Source organism: Protopterus annectens, chromosome 2.part1 (assembly GCF_019279795.1).
Source record: "Protopterus annectens isolate FY-2018-M chromosome 2.part1, PAN1.0, whole genome shotgun sequence".
Lineage (NCBI taxonomy): Eukaryota > Metazoa > Chordata > Ceratodontiformes > Protopteridae > Protopterus > Protopterus annectens.
In genome coordinates, this window is record NC_056729.1 from 232,979,340 (window position 1) to 233,003,206 (window position 23,867).

Genomic DNA, 23,867 nt, shown 5'->3' on the forward strand with positions numbered 1-23,867 from the left:
GTGGAATTCAAAGCCATAACTAACTGTGCTATGACAGTAGTGAGAGATGCAGTAGCAGAGCGTGCTATTTGCATTACTGGGAGATTTGCCCTCTTCCGCTGTACTTGTAGGGTGCTGACATCATCTCTGTGTAGAGATTGGTATATGCAGCAGCTGGTGTGTTGTACTGGTTGGCAAAAGGGTCAGTTCTCTCACACATATAATTGCACACACCCTACTTCCACCCCCCCCAACAACCCACACACATGGGCATTTTGTGTGACAAAAACACACGTGGCATGTGTGGAATTCAAAGCCATAACTAACTGTGCTATGACAGTAGTGAGAGACGCAGTAGCAGAGCGTGCTATTTGCATTACTGGGGGATTTGCCCTCTTCCCCTGTACTTGTAGGGTGCTGACATCATCTCTGTGTAGAGATTGGAATATGCAGCAGCTGGTGTGTTGTACTGGTTGGCAAAAGGGTCAGTTCTCTCACACATATAATTGCACACACCCTACTTCAACCCCCCCCCCAACAACCCACACACATGGGCATTCTGTGTGACAAAAACACACGTGGCATGTGTGGAATTCAAAGCCATAACTAACTGTGCTATGACAGTAGTGAGAGGCAGGGCATGCTATTTGCATTACTGGGAGATTTGCCCTCTTCCGCTGTACTTGTAGGGTTCTGACATCATCTCTGTGTAGAGATTGGAATATGCAGCAGCTGGTGTGTTGCACTGGTTGGCAAAAGGGTCAGTTCTCTCACACATATAATTGCACACACACACACACAAACTATTGCAGGATTCAAACCCCTACCTAACTACGTTATGACACTCAAGACGGATGCAATAGCAAAGCGCGCTATTTGCATTACGGAGAGGTTTCTCTTCTCCTGCTATACTTATAGGGTGCTGACATCATCAGTGTTTAGAAAGGGGAATGTGCATCCTGTAGTGTGCTCTCCTAGTTGCCAAAAGGGGCGTTTCCCTCACAAAGAATTGCACACACACTAACCCCCCTCATCCAAACACACACACTTGTGAGATTCAAACTCCTACCTAACTATGTTATGACACTCAAGATGGACACAATAGGAGAGCATGCTATTCGCATTACTGGGAGGTTTTTCTTCTCCTGCTGTACTTATAGGGTGCTGACATCATCAGTGATTAGAAAGGGGAATGTGCATCCTGTAGTGTGTTCTCCTAGTTGCCAAAAGGGACATTTCCCTCACACAGAATTGCACACACACTAACCCCCCTCACCCAAACACACACACTTGCTATTTGCAGGATTCAAACCCCTACCTAACTATGTTATGACACTCCAGACGGACACGTTAGCAGAGCACGCTATTCACATTAGTAGGAGGTTTCTCTTCTCCTGCTGTACTTATAGGGTGCTGACATCATCAGTGTTTAGAAAGGGGAATGTGCATCCTGTAGTGTGTTCTCCTAGTTGCCAAAAGGGACATTTCTTTCATAGAGATTTGCACACACACTAACCCCCCTCCACACACACTGAGCATTTGCAGGATTCAAACCTCTAGCTAACTATGTTATGACACTCAAGATGGACGCATTAGCCGAGCGCGTTCTTTGCATTACTGGGAGGTGCCCTTCTCCTGCTGTACTTATAGGGTGCTGACATCATCAGTTTTTAGAAAGGGAATGTGCATCCTGTAGTGTGTTTTCCCAGTTCCCAAAAGGGACATTTCTTCGCTCAGACTTGCACACACACCACCCCCGCTCACCCACACACACTGAGCATTTGCAAGATTCAAACCCCTACCTAACTATATTATGACACTTAAAATACGCATTAGCAGAGCGCACTATCCGAATTACTGGGCATCTGCTCTGCACCTGCATTATTTATAGGGTGCAGACATCATTATTTCTACAGAGATATGCACATCTAGTACTACCTGTCAGGTGGGGATAGCATATATATGCATTTGCAGCCACCTACTTCAGGGTCAGATATGCACATCGCACTGGCAGGTTATGTTCTATACCATGCTTCATGACCACAGGACCTGTAACACACAACACAACCAGTTCGGGCCTCTCCTCCCACATCCAGGACACACACTTTGCTTCCCTGAGAACAGTGCCAAGGTATGCAGGTGTCCACATACACCATTCCAGTTGTTAACGTCAGGTACAGGTATATTGTGTGTGGGAACTACTCAAGCCTCTACAACATTACCCTACAGCCACTACCATTTGTGAGTCCATGTGCTATGGCAGAAACACTCACCACAGCCACAAGGGGGAATACATATTGCATCTGACCATCTGCAACATGGATACTCACTGTTCCACACCAGAGGTAGACCACCATTGTTGATATCTGACCATACCTACCTTTCCCTGGACATCCATATCCCATCCCCACCCCCAGGCAAGGTTGTCACTGCAAACAAAGTGTATTTATCAAAATCAGACTTTACACTTGTGAAGACTGGGGTGGAAGACTTCAAGGGACCCATGCTGGGGGAGTATACAGGCCACTCTGTATATTCCTTGACAATTGCATTCTATGAGCATGTGGAAGATGTGCATTGATCATGCTATCCCAAATATACCCATGACTGCTCCACAACAGGACACCTGTCAGGTGTACATCAGCCATATATGGGCTGTCCAACAGACAGAGTGAGCTAATACATTGCAGAGCAGTAGCCCACAGAGGGAGGACATCTCTGAACAGTACTGGCAAGACACTTCAATCCCTCATAATCATCACGATAAAGTGTTGACAGTGAAATTGTCCAGACAATGCAGATAAGGCTCCCTCAGTCTGTTATTGATGCCCACTTACTGTTAGAGGTCCTCACCAACCCTCTTCCAGCACACACGAACAACATGGATGTGGCTTAGCAAATTCAACCCCTGGGATCTCCACTGTGTCCCTGCTTGACAGAGGCACAGCACACTAGCCTCACACGGTGCCTTATGTGACCTACTTTACAGTGCACAGTAGCCTACTGTACTGGGAGGCAGACACCAAGCACACTCTGGCTAAGCTGTCATTCTCTAGGGCAAACAGCCTAGTGTTGACCTCTTCACCCATATGTTTAATTGTCAGATGCACAATATTTGTTGCTGATAGACTGTTTGCAGGTCTTTATTGCCATAGCATTCCCTGTTTCTATGAACAACTTGTGTATCTGTGGAAGATGTTTGAATATGAGAGGGATCCACTATATCACGTATGTCTCTGTAGTCATTTAACTGTGTGCACTGGGCAGATTGCTATAATGTGGTTGGTTCCTGGAATAACACATACAAATACCAGATATGTGTGGCCAACTGTTAAACTGAAATTTGGCCTAAGTGTGTGAGCATGCCCAGTTCAGGCTTTCCATGGCATGTTGTCTGACATATGTCTCATTTATCAAAGTGTGCGAGCATGCCCAGTGTGAGCTTTCCATATGTTGAACTCTGCAGCCCACCACATTTGTGGATGAGTGTGAACTTCAACAATATCTCACGTTTATGGTTGTATGTTGTGTGTCATGTTGTGTAGTTACTGTCCAACTGCTTTGTGTCTGAACACAACAGGGATTATACTGTGCCTGCAGGGTTTGCATGGGATACTTTGCATACAGTTGTCGACATCCTTTCATACTGACCTAACACTGTAGTACCGTATAGTGTACTCGTTCAGTACTTTCACTGTGGTGAACAGTATCCTGGGCTTTAGTCCTATCACTGCTTTACATTTTCATAGTGAGCACAACAGCCTGATTAGGGGCCAGTTGTGCACATCTGACCATGTTGCATTATGTTCAGATATGAACTACTTAAACCAGGCTTGTCCAACATTGGTAGTGTATTCCACAACATAGGTGTACATTGGCAAACACTAGCGATGTGCCCTAGGACATTTCTAATGCTAGTCTTAGAGTGTGTTTGTCCTTCGACACACATTGTAAGTGGAGTTTGCCATGACATATGTCATGGTTAGTATACTGTGCCTCCATCTACCCATGACATAACAGTGATACCCAGGGTAAACCTACCATCTCCCATCCAGTCATCAAGATTCCTCTTGAGGAGAGTTGATGAGTGACTCTCTGGCTAACCTGTACTGGGAGTTTACTCAAGAGTGGGGGTGGCTTCTGTGTTATGGATCATTCAGTACAGTTTGTCCTATGTATGTCAGTGCTGTGGTTCAGGTCTCTCATGTGCATAGCTCACTGCCATTCAGATTGTACAAGGTGCAGCATGTTCATTGATTCCAACTTGGGCATGGCTTTATACATCAGGCACAGCTTGCCTGTGGGTGGGCAGTATGGCAGTGTATGGAGCTGCAGTTTGTTTAACCAGGCAACACATGGCATCTGTTCAAGCTCTTTGATACTCCTGGTGATGTACTTTTGGGGACTTTACAGTTGATGGAGGTGTCTGCTGAGGTACATCCCACAGTGGCAATTGTAGTCAATTGTAACGCTGATGAAGGATGACTGCAAAGCCACAATGACCTCCCTTATCTAGATCTGACAACCTTCATGATTAGGTGGGTATATGGTATGTTTCTGTAACCACTACAGTCACATGCTTGTCCAATGCAGGATATATATCAACTTGTGTCCCCAAGTCTCTCATTACATGTTAAGTACTTAATGGGTTAACACCTATGTGGTAATTGGTGGGCACTTACTGTATATCCACAGGGGTTGACTATACACTTTTCTGCAATTAGCTTGCTAACATGGCTATGGCAACAGTTGTCTGTTTCTATGTGTCCCTTTTGATGGCTGCAGCATGTCTGACCATGTCAGTTCTGTCCTTGGTCTGGTTTGCAGCCTCTACTGACATAGGGGTTTATATTTAAGCTGGTGAGCTTATCTACAATGAACACGTGGGGTATTGTATGGAAGCCTTTGCAAGGCCCAGCTACGCTGTGTGGACCACATTGACCTCATCAATGACCTTAATGACTGTTTCAAATGAGTGAAACATGTTTTAGGGCATGATCTGCACTTAAGAAAGCCACACAGGGTAGGGTCCGTGTCAGTAGGTCCCCAATATCTTTATGTCTGCGGTACATGCTGATCCTTTCCATAGCTGTGCAGACCAAGCTTGTCAGGATTCTGGGGTGGTAGTTTGCAGTATCCATTCAGGCAACACCTTTGTTGAGAAGGACCACTGTTGTTGTACACTGCTCTTTGGGTACATATCTTGTGGTAAGGCTGACATTGAGCAGTAGTGTGATTTGGCATTCCATTCTTCTTGGAGTCCATGTTGGACTCAGCCCAGGACACCATCTCATACCATTGCTGCTGTGTGTTTTGCTTTGTCGATGCTGGCTGTTACCTCAGCATCTGCAATGTCAGGGGGCCAGCACTCTGCTGGGATAGATATTTTGCATTCGGGGGGGGGGGGTTGCACTGCACCTGTCAGGTTGGATGTTGGCAATATGTGTGTGTGTTTGGTATTTTGTTTGTAATATTTGAGTGATTCAGAGCATATCTGCGAATTCCCAACAAGGTTCCTACCATCAGTTAAGAAAGCCTTGTGATTATCCTTAGTGTCCTGTACAATTTGTATCTTCATAGGTTCATAGGTTCATACTAGGCTATCCACCCTAGGGCATTTATAAGCCTAGCCAGAGTGTGTGTGGCTTTTGCCACCCCTTGCTATGTGAATATTATGGCCATTTATGATTTACTTTACTGTGCCTCTGTCTGGCCGTGACACAGTGAAGACCCCAGTGTACATCTACGATCATCCATCCACTTGGCAAGATTCCTGTTGAAGAGTGTCAGTGAGCGGCTCTGCCTAACATGGAGTGGGATTCTGTTCCAGGGTGTAGGGAGGCTCAGGGTTATGTATCTGTCCCTCCAGCACATCCTATTTCATTGTGTGTTGAGGTTGACATCTCTCACTCTCACAGCTCCAATGGCTTTGGGTTTTCTGGAGTGTAGCATGTCCATTACTCCTATGTTGGACATGGCCTTGTACAACAGGCATACAACACCTCTGTGTAGGCAGTATGTGACTGCATTCAGCTGGGGTGTCTACAGCCAGGCAGCATATGACATATATTTGAGACCCTTTATCCTCTTGGTGAGGTACCTTTGAGGTCTTTCTAACTGCTGCAGGTGTCAGGTAAGGTACATCCCAAATGAGGCATTGTACTAGATTATGGGTCTGATAAGAGAACAGTATAGGGGTACAATGACCTCTGTCGATGTAGATGTGAATCCTTTCATGATACGGTGTCCAATATAGACAGTCTTCCTAGCCACATTGGCAATGTGAGTGTCACATAACAGGTTACTGTCCACATGTGTCCCTAGGTCCCTGATTACTCCTTCCATACATAATGGTTTACAACCTATGTGGTAATTTGTGAGTACCTTGTTTGGTATTTGGTGGGACATTCATACTGTCCAATGTCTTCAGGATGGCTGGGTGTGGTTCCTGTGTGTGAGAGTGTGGTCTGTAGCATGCTACAGACTGTACAGCAGTTTTGCCTATGGTTAGTTGCACATGGGTGGTCTCCGACGCTTTGTGCATTGTCAGTTACCTGGACGTATGGGTGTCTTTGCTGAATATGGATGCTCCTCCTTTCATGTTTTGGTCCAGGTTTTGGGGCCATAGCATGATATGAGGTATAACCTGGTAGTGCTGGTGTGCTGTCAGGAGGCTTGCTGCAGGTTTCTGTCACTGCATGGACATCAATGTTCTCCATACTGTGGAGGGCCTCGAGCATGCATATTGAGGTTTACGTCTGGCATTGGTCAGCATTACCCTTCTGTTTCTTTCCACTTATGTTTTCTAGGGTGGTGGGTTAGTCTTTTCAGCCTTGCCTACGAAAGGCTTTATGGAGGTGGCAAAAGCATTATCCAATATCCAGACGCCCAGGGATAACAGGTGCAAGCCATCCCTGGAACAGCAGCATGGCTTGTCAAGCATGACATCCCAAGCAGACAGACATTGGATCCCCTTGGAATGACACCAGTACTTGTGCCACTTGTTAAAGCTGATCATTCTGTGTTTGTACTGTGGCATCATTCTTGGTGAGGGTAGGATGCTGCAAACGGTCAGTGTCATACCGGCCTGGACTACATAATCGGAGAGCTCATATATGTCTCTTTCATGTAGTCCAGGGAGGTACATCTCAGGTCATTCACGCCAGCATGGACAATGACTGCATCATATTTCTACTTGCTTTGGGGTGTCCTGCGTACTTGTGTTATGTGGCGTATTGTAACAGCCTACAGGCAGCTTACTGTACCCTTTCCCTTGTTCAGTCTGGTGAGCGGGACAGCAGTGTGTCTGTCTATGGAGTCACCTATTACAACTGTATCAGGCATGTTGTTTCTCCTTCTGGCCTGTGACTGTTTGGCACACCAGCTTTGTGTACTATGTGTTGCATGTGCTATGTTTGGAGGTTGTGGTTGCTTGGGTGTCTGCTTTGGAGGCCTCTGTTGGTGTGGTGTGTTTGTAATTAGGGCCTTTGGGAATGTTCTTCTGTGTTTGTCTTTGGTTTGCAGTTGTGATAGGTCTATGTGGGACTGGGTTTGTGGTGTGTGTAGTTACCTTCTCCTCCTGACTAGTTTTGACAGTACTGACTTGAGGGAGCTCAGCCTCGGTTTGGATAAATGGTTGCATCTCTCACATATATTTCTATTTCTTGGGGAGTTCAGGGTTGACTATGTACTTGGGGCAGGTGCAACATTGCCTCAAGATTCACAGATTCAACTTGTAGCTGGCCTTAGTGAATTGTATGTGTGGACATATTTTATTGCCATACTACTGATCAGTGATTACTTCCCTTTTTATGTTTGCTGTATCATGTAGTAGCTTCCTCATTCTCTTGCATGATTTGGTAATGGCTGGAGTCCACCATGCCAGATGCCTGCATGTATGGCATTGTGTCTTGGTTTTATTTGGGATTGCTTAATCCAAGCATTCCTGGCAGTGTTCATGGAATTCCTGTATAACAGGTTCTGAGGTGTGGCCCATATTTTGCACCTGCACATGGCCTTTAATGGATCCCACATCAGTTTGGAGGATTGCAACTTTGCTTTACACATGTTTTTCACTGTGGTTTTCTGGCCAGGGACTATGGTCAGGATGTGTATATCAAGTGTGATTACTCTATGGTCTGGTCTTACCAATGAGGGATACACTTCTCATCTTGCCATCCAGTATCCATGTTGCTGATTATCACATCCAGTATGCTTACCCCTCTTGTGGGAGTGGTACGTTGTTCCTGGGCATTTTGGTTTATGGATTCTAGGAACTTTGTCCTACAGTGTTGGAGCTAGTATAAGTCTATGTCTGGGTATTTTCAGTCACACAATATAATGTGGTTTGGAGGGCTTGATATATTCATGTATTCCAACATAGGCCAGGTGCAGTTCCTGGTGTTAGGACGGTAGTCTGTAGCAGGCTATAAACTGGGAGGCAGTTTTAGCCACTGTTACTTGACCATGGCTAGTCCATGCTGCTTCTTGTTGTGGTACCAACATGGGGTGTGGTTATCCTTGACAATTATTGCTAGTCACCCTCCTTTTGTGGCTTGTTCCATGTTTTGAGGCTGTACAGCACAGTATGAGGTTTAACCTGGTAGCGTTACAGTGCTGTTGAGAGCCTTGACCCAGTTTTCTATTACAGGACAGATATCAACATTCTCCATACTGGGGGAGTTTAGACTGCATGCATCTTGCTGTTTAGACTTCTGGCATTGGGTAGCATTACATCTAGGTTCTTATCCCTTGTGATACCTATGGAGGTGGGTTTGTGTTTTGAGCCTTACCTATTCAGGGCATGCTGTGGGTAACAGCAGCCTTTGCCAGTATCCATAAGGCCTGGACTGATAGGTGCATGCCACCCCTAGCAGGTGGAGCATCATGTCATGCTCAGCATGTCATCCCAGGCTGGCACACATTGGATCCCCTTTGACTAACTGCAATACTTCAGCCAATTATTGCACTTGATCATCTCATCGTCATATTGTGGCATCATGCTTGGTGAGGGTAGGATGTTAGTCAGGGTCATCAAGTGTGCATATACTACATGGTGTTACATTGCTTAACACATGGCATTCATGCCTCAGGTGGTGCTGCAGGGCTGCCTCTGTCGGATGCAGATACTACACTCCCTGCACATGTTTGAGAGCAGGTTATGTCATTTTGGGCATCCCTGTTATTATATGAGTGAGTCAGAGAGGGGTATCATTCCCAGGGTTCCTACTGAGCCAGTGTATGTGCTATGTGTTGCCTCTTTGCCAAGGCCAGGCCATACTGGGCACGCATCCTTCTGCCTACTGGGGCAGGCTCAGGTTGTTCCTCCTCCGAGTCACGCTCTGCCTGTGATGGCCTTGGCAATGGTGGGGGGCTGTTTGGCCCAGCCCTATGCTGGTCCTGCTGTAGCTGTTTTCGCAGGATCATATTATGTAGTATAGCACATACCATGACAATTTGGGTACATGTAATTGGTGAATACTGCAAGGCTCCACCAGATGTGTCCAGACACTGGAACCATGACTTGAGCAGCCCAAACACACGCTCTATTACATTACGTGTTTGTGCGTGTGCCTCATTATGGTGTTCCTGTTCAGGTGTGTGTGCGTTTCTGATGGGTGTCATCAGCCACGGCTCCCATGCATAACCTGCATCCCCCACTAGGTGTCCATGTGGGATGACCCCATTGGAAAATGTCTGGTACAGCTGCGTCAAATGCCAGATATGGGAATCATGGTAGCTCCCAGGGCAGCCAGCACACACATTCATTATTATGCCCTGGGCATCACACACGATCTGGCAGTTGATGGAGGGGAAGCCCTTGCGGTTAATGTAGGCCCTACCCCGCTCACCAGCTGGTGCTTTGATGAGTATGTGCGTGCAGTCTATTGCACCCACTACCTCAGGGTATTCCGCTATTTGCTGGAAGAGATGCATATTGCTGGCCAATACCTCACAAGCATTGGGGAAATATACATGATCACCGACATGTGCTGACATGGCATCCAGGAACTGGTGCAGTACCCTCGAGGCTGATGCCTGTGATATCCCCATCATATCACCAGTTGGTCTCTGGAAGGTACCCGTTGCTAGTATTCTTATGCCAACACATAACTTGGTTTCCACTGGGATGGGTTCCCCTCTGTTGGTTCTGTGTGTGAGGCGTGGCCTGCACAGCTCGACAATTTGCTGCAGGAGGTCTCTGTCCACTCTATAGCGCTCTACTATCTCCAGCTCATGTAACCTGTGGTAGGTGACCCTGGGCCTGTACACTCTTCTCTGTCTCCTCACTGTGGGTTGTCTGGCACCATCTGCATTGTCACCACCCTCAGCAAGTAGCCTATGTCTCCTTATGACAGCTATGGCAGCCCTAGCATTTCTGCTCTGAGTTCAGCTTTTTCAGTTTTCACTTCTAATATCTTACTCCTGTCTTGCAGTGTCTCTTGAGAGAAACATCCTGCACTGCTGTTTGCAGAGTTTTAAGTGCTTGGCTGAGCTACTATTCTGCCTGTGTAATTGCTTGCTTCTAATTGTTTTCCCCTGCTAGCTCCAGCAGTATTCCCTGCTAGCTTCCTACTAATTCTGTTGCTTCTTTTTTCCTTTCTGTTTCCTCAGGGGGGAGCAACGTGCAAACCAACAGAAACATGCTCACAGTGGCTTACACGCAGCACACATGCTTACATGATTCAGAAGCTGCTTATTCGGGTTAAAATGCACGCACACCAGCACAAACAGTCTTACAAGTCTGCCAACAGGCTCCCACATGCTCAGTCTGCCTTACCGCAATGTGCGCACTTCCCTACTCGCGCTTCATGGCGCACACATGTGCGCATGCATGCCCAGCAAGAAACTTTGGTGTAAGCAACAGTGTACACCTTCCATTTCTTGACTTTCCCATGCTTATATTGTGGCACTCCTCTTTCCATGATATGTGTCTGACATCTGTCATGTAACACTGACCTCAATGAACTGCATTTCTTTCTACCATTCCCCCCTGTGATGTCACCTATCTCCTACTCTAATCCTCCCCCTTATGTATCTCTTACACTACTCAGAATGTGCTCATTTGCTATGTGACAGTGGAATTCAGTATCCTAACACTCATTTACATCAGATTGCCTACTAATGCTTAGTTACATGTCTTGGACTCAGCGTCCCCCCTTAGCAACCACTAAACGGTGGCCATGTTGTTTTTGGTCTGCTGGTCCCTGCATTGTAAATCCATGTATTGCATAAAACCCACATTTGTGGGTTTATAACATTCATTTTTATGTTTTATACAGCGTAGCCCGTTTGCACGGGGCTGCGCTGCGTTTAAACATTGGCGATCGCCGAAAAAAATATTTATTTTTCATATTTGCATCAGGGTACCTTGCCAATGGCCACATATTTGGCCATTGGCATGCTACCTACACATATGCACCCTTTATTTGGAGCTGACGTGGCTCCATTGTGTTTTGCAGAAGCGTACTCAGTTGTCAACTGAGTACATTTCTGCAACTAAAACAACTCTTAAACAGGCTGCTTTTGGCTTCCTGGATCGTTAATCTACCTCATTTGCATGCCTTTGGGCTGCAAGTGAGGTGATTACCCATCGCCCACTCCGTGTAAGAGACATTTTAGCTGGTCTCTTACACGGAATTTAGGGCTGTTCCTGGATCACGAAGGCTGCATGGACTCTTACACTACTCTTAGACTCCGTGCAAGCCTTCGTGAATCCTGCCCATTATCTTATTCTCAGAGAAGCAATGAAAGATTCACTTTTATTGCCAGTGAGGAAAAAGTGACAGTTACAAGCTAGTACTATTTTTTTTTAATAAGTAATTACATTCACCATTCTCAGAGCACATTATGTGTATGTTACACCAGAAATGACAAACAAGTTAAATCTGTGGAATAAATGGTTTACAGTTACAGACCTGTAAGTTGAATTCTTTGCTATTTCTTTGTTTCAGCAGACATTGTCAAGACTAGAGAATTATTGTAATAATGTGTTCCATTGCATAAATAATATAATGATACAGAGTTTTACTATTATGAATTATACTTTCTAGACAGAAGTCAGTTTAGTCTGAAGAAGATAACAGACAATTCAGTTCCATTTAGTGTGTTACTGATATTCAGGAAATTGAGTACAGAAATTTAATTCAGTTAAGATTGAGTACAGAAGTCAGGTCAAATGTCCAGCAGTTCAGAAGGTACAGCAAACAGTGCAGCTTATATTAATTCTGCCACAACTGAGTAAAGGAGCAATTCTGAGTTTATAGTTACCATGGACAGCATAATTCAGTCTGTTTCACGTTTATCAGCACTGTTATTTGAGGCAGTAAGACTTACTCGTTTGAATCTTTTAGAATTATGAATTTCTTCATCTACCTCCACTGTATGCTGCTACTACATAATAAACCACCAATGTCATATGTATGACATGTGCAGACATCTATTCAGAAAGATACAACAAGATTTAGAAAATAAAGGAGGAAGTGAGATATTTTGCACTTGTTCAGCATTGCTATAAGAAATTAAAATATTAAATATATTCATGCTGGTTCTTAAAATTCTTACAATTCTTAGAGTCTTATACATTCTGAGATCTCTATGAGACGTGAAGGAGGGTGCAAAAGTAATCCTGGTTATCTTTGGTTTATTGCAAGTATGGCGGAACCTTGATGACCAGTTGTTTGTAGGGAATGGCTTTCCTCTAGCTTTTAATTGTCCCCAGTATCACAAAGTAGATTTGTTGCTATTCATGATGAGCTTAAGGTCAGGTTGACATTTTACTGAACATTTAAAGTAATTTGTAGATTATGTTATAGGGCATTGATAGGTGAGCTAGAATCTAGAACAATTCATGTCATCTGCATATAATTTGCAATTAATAGTTGTCAGTTGGTGATGAATACTGAAGAAGAGTAAAGGGTGTAGGATGCGACCATACTGGACTATAGAACTGAGCATCCCATTACTTTTGGAGATGTTACCAGAGATGACAATAAATGTTCTATTATTATGACTAGTCAGAAAACATTTGACTACAGAAGTCACCAGATCTGGTATACACCAAGGTGCTTAGTAGTTGATTGTGATTTGTAGCTTAACGGCTCTTTTATAGCTAGAAAAATAACACCTACCAGTTTCCCATTTTCCAAGGCCAAAGAGATATGACTTTCACTTGTGCATATTTCTAAAATAATGTTGTAGCCCAGCCTGATACTATGCTTTAGTAAGCTGGTACAGAATATATTTTAAACACATTTTTCAGTAGATTAAGTATAATAATTTGTTTTTAATTATGAAGATATGTTAGGAGACTGATTATCAGAACAGGGGCTAAAAGTTGAAAACTTGAAAATGTGTGTTACAGGTACTGCAGCTTGAGAAGGGACTAAGTTAAGGATTTGTGGTATCATTTGTGTGAGCTAACATTCCATGGAAGCATATGTTTCTTCTATGACATTTAAACTTGTTTTGAGATGACATCCATGAAGAAAAAGGATAAATAATTTCAAGGTTACAGTGGATAATCTTGGAAGAGGGAAGATTGGATATTGTTAATTTAATATTAGGAAGAGCTGGGGTATGCATTGCAAAATATTTGATGGTGTCTATAGTGCCTTCAGTTGAAGGCAATGTGAAATCAGATGCTGTTTGAGAATTGATTTCTGAAAGGCTTTAGGTTCAATCTATTGTTTAGCTAATTGGCTTCCACAGTATTATTCTCTTTTTACTGCTGAGTCCCTAAGGAATAGAACAGGTCTCCATTTGGCATAATTATTTTTATCAAATGACCAGACTTTCCAAGTCATTTTTCTTTGTTTGAACATTTATCTAATTTATTTTCATGATCTAAGTGTATGAATACCTTCTTAATCTTATATGATGGGGTATAATCTGTATTGAATAGCTTCATGTGCATCACAAAATACATCCATATTATAAAATGTATCCAAAACCAATAGGGGTTATTACCCAGAATATATCTGATCTCCGTCCACATTTTCCAGTGCTGTCAGGAAGATGTTGTCATCTGTTTTCTGGAACTAGTCATGCATTTTTAAGATGGCAGTATTTGTTTCAGAAGACCATCAGGAAATAATGAGACAGTGATCATTAATGTGATATACTAGTAGGTTCAGGCCTGTATATCATTCTAAAAAAAAACTGGAAATAAGCATTGCCAAGTAGTGATACTGAGTTTCATTGTGAACACAGGAAAATTTATCAACTGCTAAGAAACAAAGGAACCATGTCCAAGGCTCTAGGCACAAACTTTTAATCCAAATGCATCCAAATTCACCAACTAAGCGCTTTCACCATAACAAATAAGCTTCTTCAGAGTGGTGAAAAGCATCCATACCTTACATTAAATACTCAACCAATCATTCAATCATCCAATGAGAAACAATATTAAGCAATTATACAATAATTACAAAGTTTAAACCACTGAATGTGTCCACGCACAATAGAAAGAATATATTATACATACCCTAACAAGAAAATATATTAAGAAAAGCACCCTGTCTATAATTATAATGATATCTCTCAAAAATTCACTGGAAAAAACATTTAAATAAAATACTAATAAAAACATTTTTTTTAAATAATAGTGTTGAAATTGTAAATAGCTTAATGAAACAAGTGTGTAGAAAATACATACTGTTCACCCATTAAAACTAAATTCTATTGGCCCTATCCTTCAAAACAGGCTTTAAGGAGATGTGTTCATTCAGGCCTGGTGGGTAGTAGCATCCAATAATATTTGCCATCTATATTCCAATAATTCCACCCTTAACCTGACATCACCACCCCTTTCAAGACTTCCTACTCTATCGATCACAAAGAAAGTAAATTTCTTAAAGTCCATACAGTGTGTACTGTGCATATACAATGCACTGTGTATGTCGTGATTTTTTAATAGCCCTCAGATGTTCTGCAATCCTGTCCTTTAACCCGTTTTGCCCACATAGAATGCATTGCAGCTAACACAGGTGGCAATATATACCAAATTCTGTGTGTTTGCAACTGCACCTGCCAGGGCACCTAATGGTCTTAAAATAGTTAGTCACCACTACATAAGGTCCTTCATTAATGAACCTACAAAATTTACAAGTTCCACACTTGTACATCCTGGAACATTTATATATAATTCTGTTTCCTTCCAGGATTTCTTTGATGTTCTTCCCCCTTGAGTATATTATTTTGGGGAAACTTCCTAAATCATTCCTCAAAGTTTCATTAAATATTGTGTCCCATATTTTATTCACCACTTCAACAATACCAGACGTTTGACTATTGTATCACAAAATTAATGCCTTGCCTTCAAAGGTGTTATCCTTCTCCACCATTTCTGTGTTGTTACCCATTAGAATGGATTGATATCTACACCTCCTTTTTCCCAAAACTCTGTTTCGTATTTTTAACAACAACTTTAATGGGTATCCCCTGTCTAAAAAGAAGACAACTAAGGTATGCACTTCCTTACTACAAGTGTCATCATCACTCACTAGTCTAGAAAGTCTTACCATCTGGCCCTTTACTATTCCTCTTTTTTGATGTTGAGGGTGGCAACTATTATAATGTAACAGGGAATTACTATGAGACTTCTTCTTAAATATGTTGCTAAGTAAAATGTTTTCTGATTTGGTCAGTTTAATATCCAAAAATTATATCTCGTTGTTCCATTTACTAGTAAATTTGAAAAAAGTAGTGTTACTATTTAAGTATTCAACAAAGACTTGACATCATCCCTACTTCCTTCCTACAAAATTAGTATGTCATCTAGAAATCTGTTATAAAGAGAGCTATTCTGCTCTTTATATGGTGACTCAAATACATATACTTCTTCCCAATGTAGAAGAACTAGGTTGGCTAATCCAGGGGCACATTTCTGCCCCGTATAGCCACACCTGAAATTTGCTGAAACAATTCACCTTCAAATGTTACAAAATTGCTCTTCAACACCATTTCCATGCTTGTTGTCATCATATTTATTTTGGCAGCATTTAATTTACCACTTTAAAACTGTTTTAGATTATTAAAATAGATTATTCAATTTAATAGGATTATTGGGCTGTGTTATTAATACTAAGTTATTATTAGCGACTGCTTGGTATGATTAGTCTCATTAAGTAACTACATTGAATGCATTGTTAAAGCATACAACTTGTATTATGGCTGGAGGAGGTAATGGAGCATTTACAGACATAGACTTCCCTTTTAGGGTTTTGCTCATATTAATGTCAGTTGTTAACTGCTTGTGGATTTGTGTGTCACACTGTTTAGAAATATATTGAACTTGTGTAGCCTGAATGGTGAGAATTGTATATTAATTGAAAAGCAGGACACTCCCCTGTCCATAGCTCAGGTGTGTTTTACAAAATGTAATAATTCTGCATGATATATTTAGAAATACACACTTCCTCTTTAAGACAAGTCTTGTACTCTTGGTACAATGGAGCTTACTTTTAGAGAATCCTATTACATGCTTTAAGGTTTGCCTGTTTGTTATTTATGCTACTTGGTTTTAAGAATCATGTAGTTAGTAAGTTTGTAGAGAGTATTCTAAGGGTTGTGAGATTGTGATGAGGAAGTATGATTTATAACAACAGCATGTAGTTGACAGTACAGCCTAGTTGCCTTGTGCTATCATGAAGAGATAAAATGTAAAGATTCATTGGATAAAAGTGTGAGTGGAAGGCAGTTAGATGCTATCCTGTTCACATGTGTTGCCTGTGACACATTGCATATGACTTACCTGGCATTTGTCCACGTGGAGTGCAGCAGTCATATATGCCAGTGCTAACTAATCACAGGCCCTACACCCTCACATACTCACCTTCTGTTGAACCAACTGCTTCGCTAGGGACGGCTAGCACCTGTCACCCCTGGGCTTTGGATATTGGCAAAGGCTCTTGCTACCCCACAGTGCCTTTTTAGGCAAGGCTCAAAACACAAACCCACCTCCATAGGTATCACAAGGATAAGAAACTAAGAGTAATGCTACTCAATGCCAGAAGTCTAAACCTCAAGATGCACGCACTCGAAACTCCTTAGCATGGAGAACATCGATATCTGTGCAGTAACAGAGACCTGGTTCAGGGCTCCTGAGAGCACACCAGCACTACCAGGTTATACCTCATACCATGCTTTTTGGCCCCAAAACGTGGACTGACCACAAAAGGAGGGTGCGTGACGATATTCATCAAAGATACCCACACCTCCAGGTTGGTGGAAAAGCACGAAGCATCAGAGACTATCCATGTGCAACTAACAGTGGGTAAAACTGCCTTCCAGTTTATAGCCTGCTACAGACCACCCTCCCAAACCCAGGAACCCCACAAGGCCTTCCTGAGAACACTGGAAAATATGAAGGTCTCTCCAAACACCATTATATTGGGTGACTTCAACTACACAAACATAGACTGGGAGCATTACACTAGCTCCAACACCCTAGCACAAAGGTTCCTAGAATTTATAAACTCAAATGTTATGGAACAACTTGTTACCACTCCCACAAGAGGGGAATACATACTGGACCTGATCATCACCAACATGGGGACTCACTCCAGACCAGAAGTGTATCCCTCACTGGTAAGATCAGACCATAAACTAATCTCACTGGATATTCACATCCTGACCCCACCCCCTGTACAGAAAACTACAGTGAAAAACTTCTCTAAAGCAAATATCACACTCCTCAAAACTGAGGTGGAATCCTTCAAAGCCCCCGGGCCTGTGGAAAATACGGCCCAGACCGCAGAATCCTTTATAAATGCATTCTATGAACACCTTCAGGAATGCATGGATCATGCGATCCCAAATAAAACCAGGACCCAATCCTTCAAAGGTAGACGTCCTGTCTGGTGGACCCCACCCATAAACAAACTATACAATAGAAGGAGGAAGCTACTAAATGATAGAGCAAAATCTCTAAAAGGGAAGGCATCACTGATCAGTATTAGCAAAAAACTACGGGCACTCATAAAATTGTCTAAGGCCAGCTTCGAGAGAAACATTGCACAGGACACTAAGGATAATCACAATGCTTTCTTTAGTTATGTTAGAAACCTGGGTGGTAATTCCCAGATATGCTCAGAATTAGTCCAAAATGACAAAAAATACACCGAACCCACAGACATTGCCAACATCCTAGCTGACAGGTTCAGCAACCCCCACCAACAGGGCAAATATCTATCCCAGCAGAGTGCTGCCCCCCTGACATCTCAGATGCTCAGGTAAGAGCCGCCCTCTCCAAAGCAGAAGACCCAGCATCAATGGGACCAGGCGGTGTCGGGCTGTGTCCTACATGAACTCCAAGAAGAGCCAAACCCAAACATAACACTACTGTTCAATCTCAGCCTTACTACAGGATATGTGCCCAAAGAGTGGCATACAGCAACAGTGGTCCCTCTCCATAAAGGTGGTGCCTCAACGGATCCTGGAAACTATTGCCCCATAAGCCTGACTAGCTTGGTCTGCAAAGCTATGGAAAGGATCATCATGGACCTCATAAATAAAGATAGTGGGGACCTACAGACACTGGATCCTACCCAGTTCGGCTTTGTTAAGGGCAGATCCTGCCTCTTAAACTTGGTTGATTTCTTTGAAACAGTCACCAAGGTCATTAACGAGGGGAAGGTGGTCTACACAGCCTACCTGGACCTTGCAAGAGCCTTCGATACATTACCCCACTCGGGCATTATAGATAAGCTCGCCAGCTTAAATATAAACCCCTATGTCACTAGATGGATTGCAAACTGGCTCAAGGACAGAACCCACATGGTTAGAATTGCTGGAGCCATGTCAGACTCCAAACCAGTTACACATGGTGTTCCACAAGGCTCAGTCCTGGGACCTCTCTTGTTTGGTATATATTTCTCGGAGGTACAGGCCAACACGGAAGGACTGTGGCTGACCAAGTTCGCAGATGACTGAAAACTGGGTGCCATAATCGACTCTCCAGCCGACACAAGCATCCTCCAAAAGGGCCTCATAGAAACAGACAACTGGTGCCAGAGCCATGGCCTTAAGCTAAATGCCAAAAGTGTATAGTCATCCCTTTGGCAAAACAAAGTGCTCACAAATTACCACATAGGTGGTAATCCATTAAGTACAGAAGAAGTAATTAGGGACCTGGGGACCCAAGTTGATAGCAATCTCTCATTTGACAGCCACGTGGCCAAAGTGGTTAGAAAAACATTTTATATAGCCCACATAATCATGAAGGGATTCACATCTTGATCAGGGGAGGTCATCGTGCCCCTTTACTCATCCCTCATCAGGCCCATAATTGAGTACAATGCCCCTTTTGGGATGTACCTTACCAGACACCTGCAGCAACTGGAAAGACCCCAAGAGTACCTCACCAAGAGGATCAAAGGGCTCAAACAGATGCCATATGCTGCCTGGTTAAAGACACTCCAGCTCTACTCAGTGGCATACCGCCTGTTCAGAGGCGATCTGTGCCTGACGTATAAAGCCATGTCCAACCCGGAATTAATGGACATGCTGCACCTCAGAAAATCCAAATCCCATGGAGCTACGCGCTCGAGAGACTTGGACCTCAGTACTGAAATAAATAGGACATGCTGGAGGGACAGATTAAGTAACCCAGAGGCTCCCTTCACTCTGGAATAAAATCCCAGTCCAGGTTAGGCAGAGTCCCTCATTGACACTCTTCAAGAGGAATCTTGATGAGTGGATGGGAGATCGTAGGTTTACCCCAGGTATCACTTCTGTGTCACTGTTAGACAGAGGCACAGTATACTAACCTCGAAAAAGGGCATAGCAAAATAAATTTAAAATGGGTGGCGAAAGCCAAACACATTCTGGCTAGGCTTATAAATGTCCTAAGGCAGATAGCCTAGTTTGAACCTATGAACCTATGTACCTTGTTCCCCATTGGACCTATGTGCTGTTAATCACCATGGCAATCATAATACTATGGTAGCACGTGCAAAGGTCACTTGTCAGTCACCTCTATGGTACAGTTGTGGAATATGTGGGTCATGTGTCAATGTCACAGCTGCCACATGTACACAGTCAACCCTCCCCCCTACACATGGACGTACAACACATGTATGAGATGCAACCACATAGCCAAACTGGGGACTAAGCACTTTGAACCCAGTACTGGCATAACCTGTCAGGTGGCATGACATACTACAGTTACTACAATCCCAGTCTGATGTAGACCTACACTGACAGCAATCCAAACACATGAACACACTGGGCCATTCGTGGAGCCTCAGAATAGCATCCTACCTGAGCAGCAGTCACCTCTGCAGCTGGCACACAGGCATATGTTAAGCCGGAACACAGCACGTGCAACACATAGCACACAAATCCTGTGTACCAAACAGTCACAGCCTGTATGGCTAGACAACACACCTGCTACAGTTGTGTTAGGTACCTTTATTGTCCGGTACAGTGAGGTCCCGCTCACCAGGCTGGACAAGGTGAAGGTCACAGTGATATGCCCGTGGGGCACTATGGTCCACCACATAACACAGGCATACAGGTCAGTCAGAGGCATGGACACATATGACTCAGTCATGCATTATTGTGAACAACAACCCACACACATGGGCATTCTGTGTGACAGAAACACACGTGGCATGTGTGGAATTCAAAGCCATAACTAACTGTGCTATGACAGTAGTGAGAGATGCAGTAGCAGAGCGTGCTATTTGCATTACTGGGAGATTTGCCCTCTTCCGCTGTACTTGTAGGGTGCTCACATCATCTCTGTGTAGAGATTGGTATATGCAGCAGCTGGTGTGTTGTACTGGTTGGCAAAAGGGTCAGTTCTCTCACACATATAATTGCACACACCCTACTTCCACCCCCCGAACAACAACCCACACACATGGGCATTCTGTGTGACAAAAACACACGTGGCATGTGTGGAATTCAAAGCCATAAGTAACTGCTATGACAGTAGTGAGAGATGCAGTAGCAGAGCGTGCTATTTGCATTACTGGGAGATTTGCCCTCTTCCCCTGTACTTGTAGGGTGCTGACATCATCTCTGTGTAGAGATTGGAATATGCAGCAGCTGGTGTGTTGTACTGGTTGGCAAAAGGGTCAGTTCTCTCACACATATAATTGCACACACCCTACTTCAACCCCCCCCCCAACAACCCACACACATGGGCATTCTGTATGACAAAAACACACGTGGCATGTGTGGAATTCAAAGCCATAACTAACTGTGCTATGACAGTAGTGAGAGACGCAGTAGCAGAGCATGCTATTTGCATTACTGGGGTATTTGCCCTCTTCCGCTGTACTTGTAGGGTTCTGACATCATCTCTGTGTAGAGATTGGAATATGCAGCAGCTGGTGTGTTGTACTAGTTGGCAAAAGGGTCAGTTCTCTCACACATATAATTGCACACACACACACACAAACTATTGCAGGATTCAAACCCCTACCTAACTACGTTATGACACTCAAGACGGATGCAATAGCAAAGCGCGCTATTTGCATTACGGAGAGGTTTCTCTTCTCCTGCTATACTTATAGGGTGCTGACATCATCAGTGTTTAGAAAGGGGAATGTGCATCCTGTAGTGTGCTCTCCTAGTTGCCAAAAGGGGCGTTTCCCTCACAAAGAATTGCACACACACTAACCCCCCTCATCCAAACACACACACTTGTGAGATTCAAACTCCTACCTAACTATGTTATGACACTCAAGATGGACACAATAGGAGAGCATGCTATTCGCATTACTGGGAGGTTTTTCTTCTCCTGCTGTACTTATAGGGTGCTGACATCATCAGTGATTAGAAAGGGGAATGTGCATCCTGTAGTGTGTTCTCCTAGTTGCCAAAAGGGACATTTCCTTCACACAGAATTGCACATACACACTAACCCCCCTCACCCAAACACACACACTTGCTATTTGCAGGATTCAAACCCCTACCTAACTATGTTATGACACTCCAGACGGACACGTTAGCAGAGCACGCTATTCACATTAGTAGGAGGTTTCTCTTCTCCTGCTGTACTTATAGGGTGCTGACATCATCAGTGTTTAGAAAGGGGAATGTGCATCCTGTAGTGTGTTCTCCTAGTTGCCAAAAGGGACATTTCTTTCATAGAGATTTGCACACACACTAACCCCCCTCCACACACACTGAGCATTTGCAGGATTCAAACCTCTAGCTAACTATGTTATGACACTCAAGATGGACGCATTAGCCGAGCGCGTTCTTTGCATTACTGGGAGGTGCCCCTTCTCCTGCTGTACTTATAGGGTGCTGACATCATCAGTTTTTAGAAAGGGGAATGTGCATCCTGTAGTGTGTTTTCCCAGTTGCCAAAAGGGACATTTCTTCACACAGACTTGCACACACACCAACCCCGCTCACCCACACACACTGAGCATTTGCAAGATTCAAACCCCTACCTAACTATATTATGACACTTAAAATACGCATTAGCAGAGCGCACTATCCGAATTACTGGGCATCTGCTCTGCACCTGCATTATTTATAGGGTGCAGACATCATTATTTCTACAGAGATATGCACATCTAGTACTACCTGTCAGGTGGGGGATAGCATATATATGCATTTGCAGCCACCTACTTCAGGGTCAGATATGCACATCGCACTGGCAGGTTATGTTCTATACCATGCTTCATGACCACAGGACCTGTAACACACAACACAACCAGTTCGGGCCTCTCCTCCCACATCCAGGACACACACTTTGCTTCCCTGAGAACAGTGCCAAGGTATGCAGGTGTCCACATACACCATTCCAGTTGTTAACGTCAGGTACAGGTATATTGTGTGTGGGAACTACTCAAGCCTCTACAACATTACCCTACAGCCACTACCATTTGTGAGTCCATGTGCTATGGCAGAAACACTCACCACTGCCACAGGGGAATACATATTGCATCTGACCATCTGCAACATGGATACTCACTGTTCCACACCAGAGGTAGACCACCATTGTTGATATCTGACCATACCTACCTTTCCCTGGACATCCATATCCCATCCCCACCCCCAGGCAAGGTTGTCACTGCAAACAAAGTGTATTTATCAAAATCAGACTTTACACTTGTGAAGACTGGGGTGGAAGACTTCAAGGGACCCATGCTGGGGGAGTATACAGGCTACTCTGTATATTCCTTGACAATTGCATTCTATGAGCATGTGGAAGATGTGCATTGATCATGCTATCCCAAATATACCCATGACTGCTCCACAACAGGACACCTGTCAGGTGTACATCAGCCATATATGGGCTGTCCAACAGACAGAGTGAGCTAATACATTGCAGAGCAGTAGCCCACAGAGGGAGGACATCTCTGAACAGTACTGGCAAGACACTTCAATCCCTCATAATCATCACGATAAAGTGTTGACAGTGAAATTGTCCAGACAATGCAGATAAGGCTCCCCTCAGTCTGTTATTGATGCCCACTTACTGTTAGAGGTCCTCACCAACCCTCTTCCAGCACACACGAACAACATGGATGTGGCTTAGCAAATTCAACCCCTGGGATCTCCACTGTGTCCCTGCTTGACAGAGGCACAGCACACTAGCCTCACACGGTGCCTTATGTGACCTACTTTACAGTGCACAGTAGCCTACTGTACTGGGGAGGCAGACACCAAGCACACTCTGGCTAAGCTGTCATTCTCTAGGGCAAACAGCCTAGTGTTGACCTCTTCACCCATATGTTTAATTGTCAGATGCACAATATTTGTTGCTGATAGACTGTTTGCAGGTCTTTATTGCCATAGCATTCCCTGTTTCTATGAACAACTTGTGTATCTGTGGAAGATGTTTGAATATGAGAGGGATCCACTATATCACGTATGTCTCTGTAGTCATTTAACTGTGTGCACTGGGCAGATTGCTATAA